Source organism: Lytechinus variegatus, chromosome 2, assembly GCF_018143015.1.
Source record: "Lytechinus variegatus isolate NC3 chromosome 2, Lvar_3.0, whole genome shotgun sequence".
NCBI lineage: Eukaryota > Metazoa > Echinodermata > Echinoidea > Temnopleuroida > Toxopneustidae > Lytechinus > Lytechinus variegatus.
Genome location: NC_054741.1, coordinates 41,706,979 through 41,727,990, shown reverse-complemented (window position 1 = coordinate 41,727,990; position 21,012 = coordinate 41,706,979). Strand labels below are relative to the sequence as shown.

At 36.0% G+C, this 21,012-nt stretch overlaps 1 long non-coding RNA gene across 1 annotated transcript; it reads right to left on the bottom strand.

The window, feature by feature from the left end:
* Nucleotides 1-10,096: 10,096 nt before the first annotated feature.
* Nucleotides 10,097-12,755, bottom strand: LOC121409462. The gene is made up of 3 exons (XR_005969154.1): nucleotides 12,108-12,755; nucleotides 11,127-11,194; nucleotides 10,097-10,676 (listed from the first exon to the last, which is right to left on the bottom strand). It is a non-coding gene; the product is annotated as an uncharacterized LOC121409462 (long non-coding RNA).
* Nucleotides 12,756-21,012: the final 8,257 nt, after the last annotated feature.

Genomic DNA, 21,012 nt, shown 5'->3' with positions numbered 1-21,012 from the left:
CTATTACCGAAGCTCGAGAAAATACAACAGAAGAAGAAGGAGAATGGTATACTATACCAAAGAAGGTTAGAAGTAGTCAAAGAAAACCTAAGAGCAAGGATCAGCACCATTAATGACTCGCCTGTAAAACAGCAAGGGCTGACCTTTATCATAGAAGGTATAGAATCAAACGTAGTTAAAATTAACCAGATCAAAAGGGCAAAATTTCTAAATGAAAATGTAGGGCAAGTGCAAAAAATTGAAAGAGGAAGAAATGATTTAAAGATTATGTGCAAAAACCAACAGCAAGCAGAAAAATTGAGGTCAATGACAAAATTTGCAGGAATAGCAATCAAGGCAGATTGGTACGACCCAGACAAGAAAAGAAAAGGAGTTATAATGGTAAGTACTGATATTGAAGACGAAGAATTATTAGAAGTATTGAAGAAGGACAAGGTCATTGGAGTCAAAAGGTTCAAGAAAAGAATCGACGGGGAGTTGCAAAACACCTCATCGGTTCTTTTGACCTTTGAGAGAAGAGAAGTGCCCAAAGAACTTTATTTTGCATATGAACGTTATGAAGTGTTTGACTATGTTCCACCGCCACCTAGATGTTTCAAATGCCAAATGTTTGGACACGTGGCAGATAGTTGCAAAAACAAAGTATGTTGTGTGCGATGTGGAGAGGGTCATAGTTACGATGATTGTCCAAACAAAGAGACTCGTAAATGTTGTAGGTGCAAACAAAACCACTCGGCAGCATATCTTGGATGTACCTCATACAAAGAGGCTGTTAAAATAAACTCAATCAAGCAGAACAAAAAAATTTCCTACGCTGAAGCTACCAAGAAATTCCACACTAAAGCAGAACCCATTTCTGCGCAAGTGCAAGTGACAGTTCAAGCACCCTCGCAAAAAGAGGAACGAAATACTCCCTCTCAACGTAGAACAGGCAAACCAAAACCCCAAAGGATAAGCCATAAACAAAAAAATGGAAATGCTTCTCCTTTTATTTTTGGCAAAGACCAAACTAGTACTCCAATGGCATCTAGGGATGAGATGCATTCCACGGTTTCGCCTGTACAGTCTGGGGAGGAATCTAGAAATAGCCAAGTCAAGAATAATAGCCTGAAAAAAACCTTTGCCAAAGTTTGAAAAGTTTAGACTTTCTAGCTTTTATTGTTTTTATAATCAATAATGTGGAGCACGAACACACCCATTCTAACAGAATACGCCTTGTTGTAGAAGCTGCCAAATCTTGCCTGGGAATTACAAATATCCTTCCCCAAATGATCCCAGATGAGGTATTCAATATCATATGTGGCTTGAAAAACAAGAAATCTGTTGGAATCGATGGTATCTCAATGAAAATGCTCAAATTGTCTGCCCCCATCATTGTCCGTTCTCTTACTTACCTTATAAACAAATCATTGTCAGATGGTGTCGTACCAATAAGATGGAAACAGGCTAAGTTAATTCCCTTACATAAATCGGGTGACAAATCATCCCCTTCAAATTATCGTCCAATCGCTATACTCTCTCCTGTTTCCAAAATTATGGAGAAAGTAGTTCAAAAACAGTTAACCAAATATCTAAGAACTAATAATATACTTTCAATGGAACAGTCTGGTTTTAGGAAAAAACATTCGACCATAACGTCTCTTATTCGAGTTACGGATGATTGGCTACGCGCCACTGACTCTGGTTTATATACTGGAGCCGTTTTTATCGATATGAAAAAGGCTTTCGACACGGTCGAACATCATACTTTGTTGAAGAAACTTAAATCAATTGGAATATCTAATGATAGTCTCATATGGTTCGAAAGTTATCTGAGTAATCGTCAAATCAGTACATTCATTAGCTCAACGTTATCTGATCCTTTGCTTGTAAGTTATGGAGTACCACAAGGCTCAATATTGATATAGATGACATAGTTAAACAAGTTAAGCACTGTCAAATCCATCTATACGCTGATGATTCTGTTTTGTATTTTTCTGATAATGACGTAAATCTCATTGAAAGCAATTTAAATGCCGACCTAAATCGTATATACGAATGGATGTGTTTAAGTAAATCAAGTCTTAATATCGACAAAACTGAAAGTATGTTATTTGGGTCACGTCACATGTTGTCTGTGTACAAGTCTCTTAATGTCAGAATTTCAGGAAAATATATTCATTCTAAAGAATTTGTGAAATATTTGGGGGTCTTTATTGATCCAGAGTTAAAATGGAATTGCCACATTGATAAACTATGTGCTAAAACCAGTAAATTAGTAAATTTCCTTGGTCGGCTTCGTTCATTTTTAAATGAGGATAGTCTGAAATTAATTTACCGTTCAGTAATCTTGCCATTGTTTGATTATGCTGATGTAGTCTTTGATTCATCAAATTTGAAATGTACCCAACAATTGCAAAAAATACAAAATAGAGCTTGCAGAATAATACTAAAAATTAATCCGTATAAATATATATCAAACCATACTGTTCATCAACTCTTAAATTGGGAATCATTAAAATCAAGGCATATAAAGCATACTCTTTCAATGGTGTATAAGATCTGAATGGTCTTAGTGCGCCTTACATGAATAATATATTTCAGTTTTCTACTCATAAATATTCTCTCCGTTCTGATAAAAATCTTTCTCTCCCTAAACCACGGACTGAATACTGTAGAAGAATGTTTTCATACAGGGGTACGACATATTTTAATTGCCACGTGATGCTAAATGTTCTGTTTCTTATAGCTCATTTAATAACGTAGTTAATAACCATATCTTAAATTGGGTCTGACTGTACATTATTCTCTGTTGCTCAATTCCTATGCATTGAAATGTAGGGTGTGTTAACGTAGGGGGGTGGGGGGCTAGATGTTATGACCGATTAGTTTTATTTCTTGTTGTTTTGGTATGTTATTTATATATTGTGTATAATCTATATTTGTGTAATTTTCTTTTATGCTATATGAGGACCCCTCGGTAGACCAGCAGCACCATGATTGATGCTGCTGAGTAGGGCCATCCTCCCGTTTTCTATTTACCAATCCATATGTATAATTTTATATGTATTGTTATCTGTTTTTTTAACGGAAATAAATTCAATTCAATTCAATTCAATCCACGAAAGATTAGCAACTTCTAATGAATGATGGCTATGACAGATGGAATTCCTTCACTCCCTCATTTCTCTCTCTCACTCAGCTCTCCACTCTTTTTCTATTATTACTTTTCCCCATTCTCCAGCTTTCTCATTCTTCTTTCCAAATCCTTTCCCCCATTTCTTCAAATTTTTTCATCCACAGCAGTGATTGTCATTTTATTATTTATGGTTAATATATTCCAATGGAACGCCCAATCCATGAATGCTCATGGCTTTAATTTTTATGAAAGTATAATACAGAATGTCTCTATCCAAGAGAAACCTGGGATAGTATGTATTCAGGAAACATGGTACGATGAATATAATATGATACATTTTCCTCATTATCATTTAGTAAAGAAGAATAGACACAACAAACGTGGAGGTCTTGCTATATATCTGCACGAATCTATAGCATTTCGGGTTATAAATACCCCAGAGATAAGTGAATATATTATTGTGGATATCTATTTACAAAACAATACTTTTTCTCTTGTAAATTTTTACAACCCTTGTAAAAAAATCAGTCACACTCTGCTTGATGAAATAATGAAAAATTGTAAAGAACAGGTTATAGTGTGTGGTGATTTTAACTCCCATAATCCACTGTGGGGGAGCACCACTTTGGACGTTAATGGTAAGACTGTCGAAGATTTTAGGAATATGATCTTGTTCTTCTTAATGATGGTTCTCCAACCAGGTTGGACCCAAGAAGTGGGGGAAAATCTTCTTTGGATCTTACTTTTATATCCAAGGAAACGAGTGGTTATACTCACTGGACGGTCTCTGGACATAACTTTGGAAGTGACCATTTTGTCATAAATTTTTGTATTGATAAAGGTATTAAGGACATGTTTGAAATAAAGTATACATACAGTGTTTCCCAGAGTAGAAAACAGGCAAAAATAAATTGGAAGTGGTATAAGATGGAAATGGAATCCAGATTTGAGGATATAAAAGACAAATACCCAGAGTTAGATATACAAGGTAAATATGATTCACTTGTAGACTTAATGCTTGCCTCTTTTGATAAACAAAGAAAAAAGACTACGAAAAAACATTTCGATAAATCACCGGTACCTTGGTGGAACAGAGAATGTTTTAGAGCATCAAAAGAAAGAAATAAAGCTGACAAGTGGAATGCCTCTGGCCGTCTCACCTGCATCACGAGGTTATTTCCTTAGCACTACATCCTGACTTATGGATCCTGCTGAGTATCGTCATAGAAGTAGAAGTATCATTTGACCTATTGACCCCTAAATGTCTTTGACCCCATCATTTTTATGGGGTCACATGTGGTATTACCCAAGGATCATTTGTACCAAGAATGAAAACATAATTGATGCAAAGATAAAGAAATGAGAGCAAGTTGGAACAAAACTAACATTTTCGAACAGGCTACACAGACCAACAGGAAGGGTGATTACTACATGTAGGCCTCTGCTGAACTTTGTTGAGGCAAGACAAAAGTATATATTTGTTTTACAATCATTGCTAAGTTTATGTGTCATAATTTTGATGAAGGTACTGCAGGCAGTATGGTCTTCACATCATTTATGAGTGCACATGATTTGCATGAAATAAACAAACGTATCAGAAAACAGTGCGAAATAAAGTAAACAAATTTAGAATCCCAAATCTCGGTTATGACTGTAATTGATGGCTTGAAATTTAACACAAGTGGAATGCCTCTGGCCGTCTAACCTGCATCATGCGATTCAACATAGCAGCAGTGCTGACTTTGAATACTACTCTAACTCGCACAAGATGTTCAGTGATACATGGTTACTCTTATGTCCACTTTTTATGAACTAGACCAATAAACTTACAGAGATATGATGGTTATTCACCTTTGACCTTGATCATGTGACCTGAAACTCGAACAGGATGTTCAGTGATACTTGATTACTCTTATGTACAAGTTTCATGAATCAGATCCATAAACTTTCAAAGTTATGATGGTAATTCAACAGTTACACCCAATTCGGCCAAAGTTCATTGACCTTTGACCTTGGTCAGGTGACCTGAAATGCGCACAGGATGTTCAGTGATACTTGATTACTCTAATGTCCAAGTTTAATGAACTAGACCAATAAACTTTCAAAGTTATGATGGTAATTCAACAGATACCCCCGATTCGGCCAAAGTTCATTGACCCTAAATGACCTTTGACCTTAATCATGAGACCTGAAACTTGCACAAAATGTTCAGTGATGCTTGATTACTATTATGTCCAAGTTTCATGAATCAGATCCATAAACTTTCAAAGTTATGATGGGAATTCAACAGATATCCCCAATTCGGCCAAAGTTCATTGACCCTAAATGACCTTTGACCTTGGTCATATGACGTGAAACTCATGTAGGATCTTCAGTGATACTTGATTAACCTTATGTCCAAGTTTCATGAACTAGGTCCATATATTTTCTAAGTTATGATGACATTTCAAAAACTTAACCTCAGGTTAAGATTTCAATGTTGAATCCTCCAACATGGTCTAAGTTCATTGACCCTAAATGACCTTTGACCTTGGTCATGTGACATGAAACTCTAATAGGATGTTCAGTAATACTTGATTAACCTTATGGCCAAGTTTTATTAACTAGGTCCATATACTTCCTAAGTTATGACGTCATTTCAAAAACTTAACCTCAGGTTAAGATTTGATGTTGATGCCGCCGCCGCCGGAAAAGCTGCGCCTATAGTCTCACTTTGCTTCGCAGGTGAGATAAAAACAGATTCATGTATAAAGCATTTCTTTCTGAGGATTTTGAGAAATACTTGATTAAAAAAAGGGAGGCACAGGCAGTTTTCAGAAAAGCAAAAAGAGAATATTGAAAAAACTACTGTGCCAAACTTAATAGAATGGTAAGTATAAGTTCTGTTTGGAAAAGGATAAAAGGTATAAAAGAAGGTTGTAAATCTAAGATACCGGATTTGATCCTAAATAACGGAAAAACTATTGCTAAATCGGCGGAAGAAAAAGCACTCATTTTTCTTCAATGTTTTAACCGTATCGACTCAAACCTAGACAAGTCAGAAGTAAACAGGAGAAAAAAGATTGAGAATATAATCATGAACAATATTGAAAAGGTAAGTACTGATCGAGAAAATGTACTAAATTACAATTTTAACATGAGTGAATTATAAGGTGCTATTAGTGTAATCAAGGACACTGCGCCAGGTAAGGATGATGTCCAAGCAAAAATGAAATGGAACCTTCCAGGTAAGATAATTGACTTTATGTTAGATTTATTTAATGAAATATGGGATAAGAGCTTATTGCCATATCAATGGTCAGAAGCTATACAAATTCCTATCCTAAAAAAGGAAAGGATGCTTCCAATCCATCATCTTATCGTCCAATTTCCCTTACACCATTATTATGTAAATTGATGGAAAGATTAATAAAAAACAGAATGAATTGGTATATAGAGAAAAATAATATCATCACCCCTATCCAATCTGGATTCAGGAAAAAAAAGTACTACAGATCAAATCATAAGGTTGGAAACGGATATTAACAAGGCAATGATTATTAGAGAATATACTGTCGTTATTTTCTTAGACCTACAGAAGGCCTATGATTTAGTATGGAGACAGAGTATAAAAAGCAAAATATGAATTGGGATTTGATGGTAGAATTTTACGTTGGATAAATGCTTTTTTATCTAAAAGAATGTGTCAAGTGAGGATCCATGACCATCCATCTGTACAGCAAAACTTTGAGTTGGGAATAATGCAAGGAAGTGTAATAAGTCCTTTATTATTCAACTTTATGATTAATGATCTGCATAAAATACAAGAGGTAGAAGAGATTTAAGTTTTTGCAGACGATATATGTTTATGGTTTTCCCACAGGAACCCCTCTTTCATTATAAAGAAACTGGAGACAGCAATTGTTTTAATACAGGAATGGTGTAAAACAAGGGGGATGCATATTTCTTCCTCCAAATCTGTAGCAGTTACATGTACTTTTGGTAGAAAAAAAGGCTTCAAATTTGACCTAAGAATCAATAATGAAAAAATTCCAATAAATAAAGAACACAAGTTCTTAGGAGTGTGGTTTGACTCGAAACTGACTTGGTCAAAACACATAAACGAAGTAGTAGTAAAATGTAAAAAAAGACTCAATCTTTTAAAATGTATAGCTGGCACCGATTGGGGCCAAAAATCTGACATCTTATTTTTGTTGTGTAAAGGTTTAATTAGATCAGTAATGGACTACGGTTGCAAGAAATTCACATCACCGATAGAGTCTAAAACATATGCTAATGAAATAATTACTAAGAAATGGTCTCATGTCCTCACAATCTATACAGATGCTTCTAGGTTACAAGATGGAAGAACGGGTTCAGCCTTTTACAAAACCGAAGTTACAAGTAAGAAAAAAGTTCAGATTATGTAAAGTAAACATTATGGCCCGAATTCACAAAGGTGGACTCTGCAAAATCCACGGATTTTAGAATCCGTGGATTTTTGAGTCCATGGATTCTGCAGTTTGTGATTCACAAACAGTGGACTCAGAAATCTAAGGATTCTACCAGACCCACGGTTGAGTCCATGGATTCAACCGTGGACTCAACCAAATCCACGGATTCAACCGTGGATTTTCAATCAAATTTAGGGACTTCCCCTTTTTGAGACTGCACTGCGCATGCTCAGTGTCATGAAAACAAACATCTGCAGCATATACACAATATACAAAAAAATATTCTGAAATAAATGTTTGCTGGTAACCCCCCCCCCCCCCACCCAAGAATTATGTTTGCTGGCATTGATTGTTGTGTATCTTTACACACACACACAAAAAAAAAATAGAAGCACATCATCAGCTAGCTGCACCTGATCAACCATGGACCTGAAGTGGCAAAAAGCAGAAATCCATTATTTAATCAAGTTAATCTCAGATAGACAGGATAAGATATGTAACTGAGAAACTAATCACTATCCTTTTTACAGCAACCAATTCCACATCACTAAAGCACCACTGGATCCATCTTTAAGAACAAGATAATCACTGATTGCCAATTCACTTTGAATCACGCCATTATCATGATACAATCAGGAAACTAATCATGAATAACGTTTTCAGACATTCCAATCCTTTATACTTAAACATCATCACCTAATCTAAAATATCACAGCATTATATTTGATTTTGACACACACAAAAAACATATCATCACCATGATCACTCTTATGAATGGGAATAACATCTGGAATAATTCAAAGCACAATCAATTCAATTTGATAACAGACAACAATTTAATATATTATTTGTCACATTTTCCACACATGAATAACCACACTTTACATGATTTTTTAACTATGACTACATAGATTATGACTGTCAAAATAAATTTTTCTGCAAGTCAAGTGATATGCATGTAAAAATTATTTTTTTTACAGGCCTAGGAGCCCCCCCTCAATGATTTACGAAATATTTTCGCAGAGCAACTTTTTTTAACGTGCTTGCTGACTTTTACTTTCAAGTCTTGCGCAACTTATGAGACCAGTTTTGTGTCACCCGGGTATGCGGTTCCAAAATTACGTAACATTATGTCAGACAAAAAATTGCTCAAAAGCGTGATTTCGTGTACAAAATCAATGCAAATTATGTTTTCAACCAAAAATCATAAATGTATGATTATTTTTAGCTTTGCTGGTTTAAATGTATTTACTTTATGCTGTTTATTATCAGAAGAGTCCCCAACAAATTTCATTGAAAAAACAATGATATCAAATATGCATTAAAAAAATTGGGAGTTGGGAGAAATTAATTGCCAAACACAGATTTACAAACTTTTTTGAGGGGTTTATATTGTATCAGCAGTACTGCAGATTATATTCAATACTCATAGATAAAGAAATAACAGAAGTTCTTGATTTGTTGATGTGGTTGGGAGAATTCATTAAATATTGATATCATAAAAACTGTATATAGACATATCTATTCATAAATTAGGAATTATGTTGCAATGGATGACATTGTACTATAAAGACCAAGAAAAACAAATATAGTATACCTGACTCATTATCAATGTTCATCAAAACTAGGGCAATACATTTAAAATGTCCAGCTCACACGTCAGATAGGGGTAATACTATATTATATTTATGTTATTAATGTACTTATATTCTTCACTCTGTATGATGATTAAGTATTTATTGAATATTGATATACGACTCCGGCATTATCAATTGAAAAGTACATGAAGAGCATGACAGTAAGAAAGTATTTATTTTTAAAGTAAACCTAGTTAAAAGGATCTGGTATTTGTCTGAATGATTTTCACACTTCTCTAATAAAATAGAATTATATGATTTTGTATATATGTTGATATATCAAACACAATAATCGAAAGACTCACTTAAAGGTCAAGTCCACCTCAGAAAAATGCTGATTTAAATCAATACAGAAAAATCAGACAAGCACAATGCTGAAAATTTCATCAAAATGGGATATAAAATAAGTTATGACATTTCAAAGCTTCGCTTATTTTCAACAAAATAGTTATATGAACGAGCCAGTTACATCCAAATGAGAGAATCGATGACGTCACTCACTCACTATTTCTTTTGTTTTTTATTGTTTGAATTATACAATATTTCAATTTTTACGAATTTGATGATTAGGACCTCACTGCCTGAAGCACAAAATTTTAAAATATGGGAAAAAAATGGAATTCCACGTGTTCAGGGAGGAATGAAACTTCACTTCACATGACAATGACGAGAAAATAAAAATATTTCATATTTCATATAATAAAATACAAAAGAAATAGTGAGTGAGTGATGTCATCAACTCTCTCATTTGGATGTAACTGGCTCGTTCATATAACTATTTTGTTGAAAATAAGCGAAACTTTAAAATGCCATAACTTTCTTATTTTACATCTGATTTTGATGGAAGTTTCAGTGTTATGATTGTTGAATTTTTATCTTTTTATTCAAATCAAGTTTTTGTTGGGGTGGACTTGTCCTTTAAATTCTTAGTCTGTAGCGTCTTATATCTAGATAAATGAATTTGTAAGGAAAATGCTCAAGAGCATATTTAAAGGACAAATAAGTACTGTACAGTACATTACAAAGAGAGGGTGCTAAATAAAAAAAAAGCATTGAAATCTAAATTTTAATGCTTAAAAAAGTCAATGACCGCTATTATACTTTAGTGACATTGGAATGATGATAGGAGTACAAGTCACATTATCGACCCTTTCCCAAAGTTCAGACTGGCATAACAGAGTCTACATTTATATTAAAATGCAATCTGCACACTGACGGAATACCTGTTCTTCCGGTTAAGGAAGTACAGGGCTTGTTCCCCACCAGGACTCCTAATGTAGACATGAGTCCCATCGATGACACCTATGACAACAGGTAGAGGTTCACTACATTCTGTATTCCTCCTCAGATCACCCTCAAGAATGTTGATGAGATGGAGTGCAGTCTCTTTTGAGAAGCGATACTGCATTCGAAAGGCTTCATCCATGTACAACTCAAAAGGATTCATTCATTCCTGTAATCCCGTCAGGGTCTGGGCCTGTTGGCTATCTGTGTATACATAGAAAAAGAATTAGAATAGACAAACATGAAAAAAAATGATAATTCAAGATTCCCTGAACAATAGGTAAGGTTTGCTTACATTCAGCCCCCCCCCCCCTAGTCTTCTTAGGTACAGTATGGAAATAGCCCAGTCTATTTAGGATTAAGTTTGTTTTTCTTTTCCTAATTTTGTTTTTACATTAATATATGCATTGCATACATCAAGTCAAATGTTTCAAATAATCTGCTGCTTTAATTGCTGTAATTCCTTTCATTCATTTTGACTCCATCCATTTTTAAATCTTGAAAATTGTCACAGCTTGTGCAAGTAGGAACGAAAATTTGCCATGTTGGTTTCATCACTAATGCTTCAATCAGTATCTCCTCCATATAGAAACAAGTCAAATATTTTGCAATAAGCACTGCATCGGTTTATTGTTCAATTAAAACAAAGCTTACCTCTCTGAGGCTGTTGACACGATCAAGATGCATTAAATGAGCACGGTGATTTTCTGCCATTTTTTGTTCTGCATAGAAAATGAAATTGACATAGGGTTAAGTTTCAATGGCAAAGAAAATAGTCATAAGAAAGATGAGCATGAGACTAGAATGAGATTCAGTCATTGAGATAACAGTTTGAGAAAATTTTCTAAAATCTGTATTCTGAAAATTGTCTCATCTCTGTAAGGACATCCCCTATTTTATCTCTGAAAACGCACATTTTTTTTTCTTTGCTAAAATAAAAATACATGACTGCTCTCCCAAATTTATTTTCTTTGAAACGATTCATCATCTCAAATGAAATCTTCAAAATTGCTGAAAAGACTAGCCTGGAGGTTCCTGGAGAGTAAAAATCAGTCTAGGCATACGTAGTCATAGCCGGCCCATAGGCTTACTCATGACCATCATGACCATGGATAGTACCATTGACCTACTATGATAGTACTAACTGAACTTCTGTCAGTTCTGAATCTGATTACCATTCTGAGACTGAATAAAAAAGTGAATGCAACGAGTCGTAGGCGTAGTCGAGTACGGTAACTCGACTGATTTTTACTCTCCAGGAGCCTTTAGGCATGCAAGCTAGAGTAAGATAGACCATGTAGATCTAAGAAAATCCAGCGACAGGGTCAAGGGGAATCAGAAATTTCGGAAAAATCGAGTGAAAAGGGGAACGAGTCAAGGGTCTAACCATCTAACGTCAACGAGTACGTCTAGCCGTGTCACAGAGCTCGCGAAAGACCAACAACGAAAGACAGAAATGCACTTATGGGGCTACACAAAACCATTTCCGCAAGAATTTTTTTCACTAACTCGACTCTCATGATCGTACCTAATATACATGCATTTATGACATAAATTCGGACATTACTTCACAAATCAATGTATAAAAAGTTACAAAAAATATTGCTCATCAAACAAATATGTCAAATTACTCACAATTTTCTCGGAGCTCGGTCCAGCATATATTTTTTCAACCACTTTCACGTCCAGTCTTCCACCTTAAATTTTGCTGCAAAATTATCGTCCAGCGGTTGTTGTCTGCACAAAGATGTACCCAAATGCTGCGCTGTGATTGGCCAATTACGCCTAGAATCCACAGATTCTGTTTCAGACCACCCCAAACAGTTGACTCGAAATCGTGACGTAATAGACTTGGTAGAATCCGTGGATTCGGTCGAGTCCACCTTTGTGAATCACAAAAGCGAATCCGTGGACTGTGGACTCAACAAAATCCGTGGATTTTGCAGAATCCACCTTTGTGAATTCGGGCCTATGACAGCTAAATCGTCAGCGATTATTATGGCCTTAGAATGGGTAGAGGAATATCTTCCAATAGCAGTAGTAATTTTAGTCTAGGTGATTGGTGAAAAAAATGTTCAGTAAATGGTACAAGCATGAAAATCGGCACAAAGGTAGAGAAAGTTATTCTAAACATTTTTAGCAGGGGGTGCCAACGTGAGTTCATCAAACATAGCAATGGTTGGTAGGTAACATATTTACCTTAGTAACTGAGCTTAATTGGGCTTGAGTAACATTTTCTCAGGCGAAATGTCATACAAATTTTAATCTAAAGCATCTTCCTTTGTATCACAATAAATTTGATCCATTTATTCATAACAACGGTTGCTAAGTGACCCTCTTCCGTAGCAACGAATTCTTTATCTTTGTTCAGATCATTATTATTTACTCAGAATAGCTCAGAAATTAAATCTGCCCCATAGATTCCTCATGTGATGAATGCTTCCATAGGTAGACACAGTGAGCACCACAGCAACTGTTGCTAAGTAACATTTCTCATGGTAACCAATTATTATAAGATATCTTTTTAATAATTATAATTTCTATAAATCGCATTTTTATTAAAGCATTAATCACAACAACACAAGAACAATTATACCAAGTATACATGTACAAGCCCATGCAAAGTACCAGTTGCTAAGTAATATGTTTTCTGTAGCAACCAATGGTTAAAGGCCGTAAGGTAAGATTATTGATGTGTGTAAATCATAGAGGTACTTAAAAGTAAAGCCTTGCACAAATCAAACTAGCTCATGATATGGTTCATATTTCCAAAGAAGATATCTATGGGTTCCATATTACTGGTATCATAATAAATATTGCATGTTAAAAGAACCTCTCCAATATTCATCCTTTTGGAAACCATATTTATTCTGAATTAACTTAGACAATTATGTAAAAGATCGACCCTAGAAAAGAATTCCACAATATCAACATTTAGCAAGAGGTCACTCTTGTAGAAGAATGGTTACAAGAGCATGGGTACTTACAACATAAATATCTCCGACCTTTGAGAGATATAAGAATGTCCACCAATAATTGATTGAGTCAACTTGCCTGAAGTTAATTTTTAAATGGGTGGTTGGATACCACTTTATCCCTTGCTAACGGTAGTCGGTCTCTTGAAAGGAAACACACTTTGCCTTGATTTACCCGCTCTCTTCCATAGCCTGCAATGAAGATCATATTAGTTCTCCATTCCGTTCCCAAATCAAATGCCACGGACAGGAGTTGATTTTGACCAGGGATTCTGACTTAGATCAATCCAGCTGCGGGATCTATCATGACGTGATAGATCTGTAGAATCGATTGGGACCATTCAGTTACATTCCTGGCCTGTTGGCCTGGATCCTGCAGCTACATGATCTATCATGACTTCTGCAGAAGTTGATTTGGACATGTTAGTTACGATTCCTGGTGTTTTGACCTCGAACAATCCTGCAGCTCCACGATCTATCATGACATATCTTGCTAAAGTTTATTGGGACCCGTCAGTTCCGTTTTTATATCGGGCATGCTTGCCTGGATTCTGGAGCTAAATGACTTAATCCTGCTGAAGTTGATTTGGACCTGTCCGTTCTTTTTCCAGGTGTTTTGACCTGGATCAATCCTGCAGGTCTAGGATTTTTCATCACTAGATCCTACAGCTCTGGGATCTACCATGACTTGAAAGCTTCGGTGCAGAAGTTGATTTGGACCTGTCCCTTATTTTTCTAGGTGTTTTAACCTGGATCAATACAGCAGTTCCAGGACTCAGCATCACTTGAAATATCTTTTAGATTCAATTTAAACCACTCAGTTCCGTTTACAGGCGTGTTGGTCTGGATCCTGCAGCTACATGATCTATTCTGACTTCTGCAGAGGTTGATTTGGACCTGTCAGTTCCTTTTCAAAGTGTTTTGATCTGGATTAACAATGTAGCTCTGGGATCTATCATGACAATCATGAAAGATCTTGCTAGAGTTGATTTGGACCTGTCTGTTCCTATTCCAAGTGTTTTGATCTGGATTAATAATGTAGCTCTGGGATCTACATGAAAGATCTTTTGGAGTTGATTTGGAACTTTCAGTTCCATTTCTATATAGGTATGCTAGTCTTGATTCTGGAGCTAAATGACTTGATCCTGCTGAAATTGAATTGGACCTGTCCGTTCTTTTTCTAGGTGTTTTGACATGAAGCTCCAGGATTTTTCATCATGTGAAAGATTCCACAACTGTTGATTTGGACCAGCAAGTTCTGTTTTCAGGCGTGCTGGCCTAGATACTGCAGCTCTGGGATCTATCATGACTTGAAAGCTTGTGAAGAAGTTGATTTGGACCTGGCCCTTATTTTTCTAGGTGTTTTAACCTGGATCAATCCTGCAGCTCCAGGACTTAGCGTCACTTGAAAGGTCTGTGAGATTTGATTTAAACCACTCAGTTCCGTTTCCAGGCGTGTTGGTCTGGATCATGCAGCTTCATGATCCATTGTGACTTCTACATAGGTTGATTTGGACCTGTCAGTTCCTATTCAAAATGTTTTGATCTGGATTAATAATGTAGCTCTGGGATCTATCATGACGTGAAAGATCTTGCTAGAGTTGATTTGGACCTGTCAGTTCCGTTTCTAGGCATGTTTTCTGGATCCTGCAGCTATATCATTGTTCTATCATGACTCAATCCTGCAGAAGTTGATTTGGACCTGTCCGTGCTGTTTCCAGGTGTTTTGACATGGATCAATCCTGCAGCTCCAGGATCCATGACTTGAAAGCTCGTGCAGAATTTGATTTGACCTGTTTGTTCCAATTGCAGGTATTTTGGAGCATCTGACTTTGTCACCTACGTATGTAAAGCACTTGTGATATCAAGTTGGCTGGACGCAATCCATACTCGGCCACAGAACAGTAGCATGGAGTTCTGATATGCTTCTTCTTTACATATACCCCAATACTTCTTGGCATGTCCGACTCAGATGGAAATGATTCTGCTGATTCCACCACCAATTGTCTTGCAACATAATTTCCTTATGGAGAGAAATGTTTACACTCTGATTGATGAACAATTAATTGTCCCACCGAAGATGATGATGACTGTTGCTTTCTTGACGTATTCCTCTGTTGCCTCTGATATTCTTTGTCGAGCATACTGCATGCTTCATAGTAGTCTTGCTTTCCCGTATTTATGATTAACCCAGTCTTAACTTAATTTTTTTGAATAAATAAATGCCCTACTTTGAGAAGGCATGTGCGACACATAAAATGTATGTTCGATTAATTCGCTAGAATTGTACCCAAGTCCCAAGCTATTGGAAACTTAACACTCTTCATATAAATCATTTATTTTCCTTCTTAATCTAGAAACTATTGCAAAATATCATGCAAATTAAGTAAATGACTCAAGTGCCCAGCAGTATGATCAAATAAAAGAGATACATACAGTTGCAATTGCTTCTTGTAAACTTGGGATTAGAATCATTAGTTATCTTTTTTAAAGATGCTCAAATATTATGGGTAAGAATGATGAAAGAAGTCATTCGAAGCAGGTTGGAAAGCTCTTTACAGTGCTTTCAATTTTCCAACCATACTTTTTGATGTCCTGGTACAACATGCAATATGTTGCATATTACCGCTTCATTTTCATGATTTGTAGGATGCGGCGTTAATGATTAGTGATAATTACAGAGCTTTTGACAGCAAGTTACATACTGCGGGTATTTTTCTGGACTTCTCCAAGGCCTTCGATACCATTAACCATGATATTTTGCTACACAAGTTGTCTCACTACGGAATTCGAGGAAAGGCCTTGGAGTGGTTCAGGGACTATCTTTATGATAGACAACAATATGTTTATATTAATGGTGTTGAATCATCCTCTCAAACCGTATACTTTATTCTGCTCTAATCTTGCCCTACTTCAATTACTGTATTCCAACATGGGGTAATAGCTCCAAAACCCTCTTGGATAAAATCAACATTGTCCAAAAGCGTGTTATAAGAATAATCAATAACGCTGGATTTCGTGCCCATACAAACAACCTTTTTCATAATTGCAAAATCCTAAAAATATCTGATTTATATTTGTACGACCTTAGCATATTTATGTTCGAACTCAAGAATGACAATTTACCAGATGCCTTTGCACCATTATTTCAACGCAATTTCATTTTACATTCCCATTCAACTAGACAAGCTAATCATTACCAGCTCCCACAAACCCGAACCGTTTTTGCTAATAGCATTTTTACTACAACAGGACCCAAATTCTCGAACAGCCTTAACAACGAACTGGTTGATAGCCCATCACTCAATTGTTTCAAACGCAAGCTTAAGTTATACCTCTTGGAGAGGTACAATGCTGGATTGTACTGATGACTGCAAATAACATTATTATAATTAGTTTTGTCTATTCTTTCTTTCTTATACTCTTTATATTCCTTGACCCCCCCCCCCCCGTCCTTTTGGTAGTTTTCCAATTTCATTTTATCTTGCTATTTTTATTTCTATTCGTTTTCTTCTATTTCATCATTTTCTGGTAACTTGATGCCTTTCGATATATATTTTGTGTAAAACAATCTATGTAATAAATATGTATTCCATTTCCACATTTGTTCGCTCAAAGTAACAACTTATATTTTTCCCCATTGGGAGCCTAATTTTCTACAAGCTCTGCTTTTTATTTAGGCTCCTCACTTTTTTTTACATTTTGTAGTGTACCTTATGCTTAAAAACTTATGTATGTTAGACACTTGATTTTATCATTGATACACTATGTTTATGAACACATTTGTTACGTATATTATGATATTTGTTTTACAAGTAGATCAATAAATAAATAACCATTTCTATCAAAAGATTTTGTTGTATAATCAAACAAGTGGAATGCCTCTGGCCGTCTCACCTGCATCACGCGGTTCAATATAGCAGCAGTGCTGACTTTGAATACTACTCTAACTCGCACAAGATGTTCAGTGATACATGGTTACTCTTATGTCCACTTTTTATGAACTAGACCAATAAACTTACAGAGATATGATGGTTATTCAACAAAAAAAACCCAACATTGCCAAAGTTCATTGACCTTACATGACCTTTGACCTTGATCATGTGACCTGAAACTCGAACAGGATGTTCAGTGATACTTGATTACTCTTATGTACAAGTTTCATGAATCAGATCCATAAACTTTCAAAGTTATGATGGTAATTCAACAGATACACCCAATTCGGCCAAAGTTCATTGACCCTAAATGACCTTTGACCTTAATCATGAGACCTGAAACTTGCACAAAATGTTCAGTGATGCTTGATTACTATTATGTCCATGTTTCATGAATCAGATCCATAAACTTTCAAAGTTATGATGGGAATTCAACAGATACCCCCAATTCGGCCAAAGTTCATTGACCCTAAATGACCTTTGACCTTGGTCATGTGACATAAAACTCATGCAGGATGTTCAGTGATACTTGATTAACCTTATGTCCAAGTTTCATGAACTGGGTCCATATATTTTCTAAGTTATGATGACATTTCAAAAACTTAACCTCAGGTTAAGATTTCGATGTTGATTCCTTCAACATGGTCTAAGTTCATTGACCCTAAATGACCTTTGACCTTGGTCATGTGACATGAAACTCTAATAGGATGTTCAGTAATACTTGACTAACCTTATGGCCAAGTTTCATGAACTAGGTCTATATACTTTCTAAGTTATGATGTCATTTCAAAAACTTAACCTCAGGTTAAGATTTGATGTTGACGCCGCCGTCGCCGTCGGAAAAGCGGCGCCTATAGTCTCACTCTGCTATGCAGATGAGACAAAAACACGATACAGGACTTTGTAATAATTGTCAAACTCATGAAACCATAGAGCATTTCATATTATTATGTCCTTTATATGCCACACAAAGGGATCGACTTTATCGCAAATTGAAAGTTACGAACCCCAACCTAACGACGTTATTCGCCAAAGAAGAAAATTTTCCGGCCATTTTAGCCTCTATAAAAGGCAGCGGAAATTATAACCAACTGTAGAGAATATATAAACATACATATATGTGCATGTATACATGGGAATACCTATATATGACGCTGGTTATTATTTTGTTGTGTGTAATTATATTCAGGCTTATTTTTTAGGCTGACTTTGTAGTAGTATGTCGCATTATAATGTATATATGTAAATAGGGTGGAGGGGAAAAAAAAGAGAAAAAAAGACAACAAAACATTTATATCTGGAGATTCTATTGGGAATTCCATATAGATACCATTTTCTTTCTTCTTCTGTTTCTATATTTTTACTCTTTTTTTAATAAACCAAAGGTTATGGAGTACAGCGCTTATAAATGCTTTCGAAAGACACATTATTAAAACCAATAAACTAACACCCACATTCATGAAAGGAAAACACAAGCATGAATACTAACTTTTAAATCTAACAAACAATGTTTAAACAAAATACTCATAAGATTTGAATACTACACAACGCCTTTCCTCGGTGAATCTATATCTCACACACAGTAGGCGGTTTCAGACCGCCTCGAAGTTCGCCAGTTCCAGGTATTCTCTGATCGGGAAATTTACCCCGATCAGAAAATACCAGGTATTTTGGTAATGTGAAAGCAAACTACGCGTAATTTCCCCGAAAGAAAATACCCGCTAAATAGTAGGTACTTGGCGAAATTACGAGAACTTTCGTGGGGATTTTTCCAAGGTCGCAGGTATTTTGGCGATGTGAAAGCAAATTACGGGAACTTTTATCCCAGCGTGTCGTTGGGCGCGGCGGCGTGGGTGGCTGCTGGGCTAGTGATTTTGAATCTCCCGCCTTGCCTGCTTATCAGACCACACTGCGCATGCTCGTAACTTCGGGAACTTATCCCGAAGGATGTGTTTCGGGGCGGTGTGAATGCAGGAATAATTAACGGGTATTTTTTAGCCTTAAAAAGTTCTCGTAATTTAACGGGGATTCTTGTGATCGAGGCGGTTTGAAACCACCTAGTGCAATTAATAGCAAAATCGAATGACGAGAGCTGTACAGGGGAGGGTGGAATCCCTCTCGCTTAGCCTGGCGGAAATCATCGGATATCGATGGATAGCGCCACCTCCACATTAAAGGGGAATCCAACCCAAATAAAAACTTGTTTTTATAAGGAAAAGAAAAATCAGACAAGTTGATAGGTGAAAGTTTGAACAATATTGGACAAACAAAAAGAAAAATATGAATTTTTAAAAGTTGTAAATATTGGTAATCACCATACCCATGGAGATTTCAAATTGGCCGCATATTGGATGTCATAGTGATGTAAGGCAAGGACTACTCTTCCATGTACTCCAATACATATTATGGCTAAAATGTCATTTTTCCCAAAAGTTTTATTCAAAATTATATGTTTCTTTCATGAGGACATAAAACAATATACTACATGGGTTATATTTAGATTACTGCCCCAGGGGAATGGGTACTTAGGAGAAAACCACAAATCCCTGATAATAAAGTACATGGCCTATGGGAAAGTTGTCCTTGCCCCTTGTCATAATTTACTTACCCAGTTGCCAATTTGAAATCTACATAGTATTAGTGATCTCAATTTTGAAGCATCTATAACTTTCCTATTGCTTGTCCAATTTCTTTCAAACTTTCACCATTCTGTTTAATTTATTTTTCTCCTTCCCAACACAACATTTTATGGCCAAGGCTGGATTCCCCTTTAAACTCAACCAATCAACTGGCCGTTTTGGCATGCGCCTGTAATCCAAGCTGTGGGGAAGTTACAAATTGATGCTGAGGTTCGAGGTTCAACCCCTGGTCATGTCTTTCGGATGGTGACGTTAAAGGTTGGTCCCAGACGTAAATAATCATATCAGATTGATACACGTTTGACAAAACTCAAATACACACACACACACATTTTCTCACTACACAGGATGTTTTCAATAGCAAAGCTTTGCTTTGGGGGAAATTGGCACTGACTAAGAAATAAGTCAATATTTTCGAGAGTTGTTAAATTCGCGGCCGATCAGCAATTCGCGAAATCTGTGAAAATAACAGCTTATACAGTAATTATTTCAGATTTTCAGACTACAATCCATCAAAATCAAAATCAAAATCAAAATCCTATCTTGAATATTTATTGATGCTCATCCACCTAAATGCCACATCAATGACAGACCAAGTCTATACCTTTCAAGTCCATATCTAGCTAAGCCGAGTCGCGTCGAGATTATCCTGCCGATGCAGTGCGGCCAGCATATCATTCGCGCAGTACGCGCACCGGAGGTGACCGGGGAAGTTTCTGCGTGGCCAGGCGAGAACATCAAGGTCTTGGCTCTGGCGTCATCTTGTGTAGATTTGGTAGGGGCAGCGAAATTAAGCAGAAGAATGGTAACACAAATGTCATTAGTCTATGTATTAGTATTGCTATGCAAACTACAAGAATCATGATTTGCTTTTGTCTTATATTGTTTTAAACACACAAAAAAGTAAATAATATTTTTTAACATATTTTCTTATATTATCCATAAAAAATAGTAAAATTGAACAAAAAAAAAATCAACTCTACAATCTTCC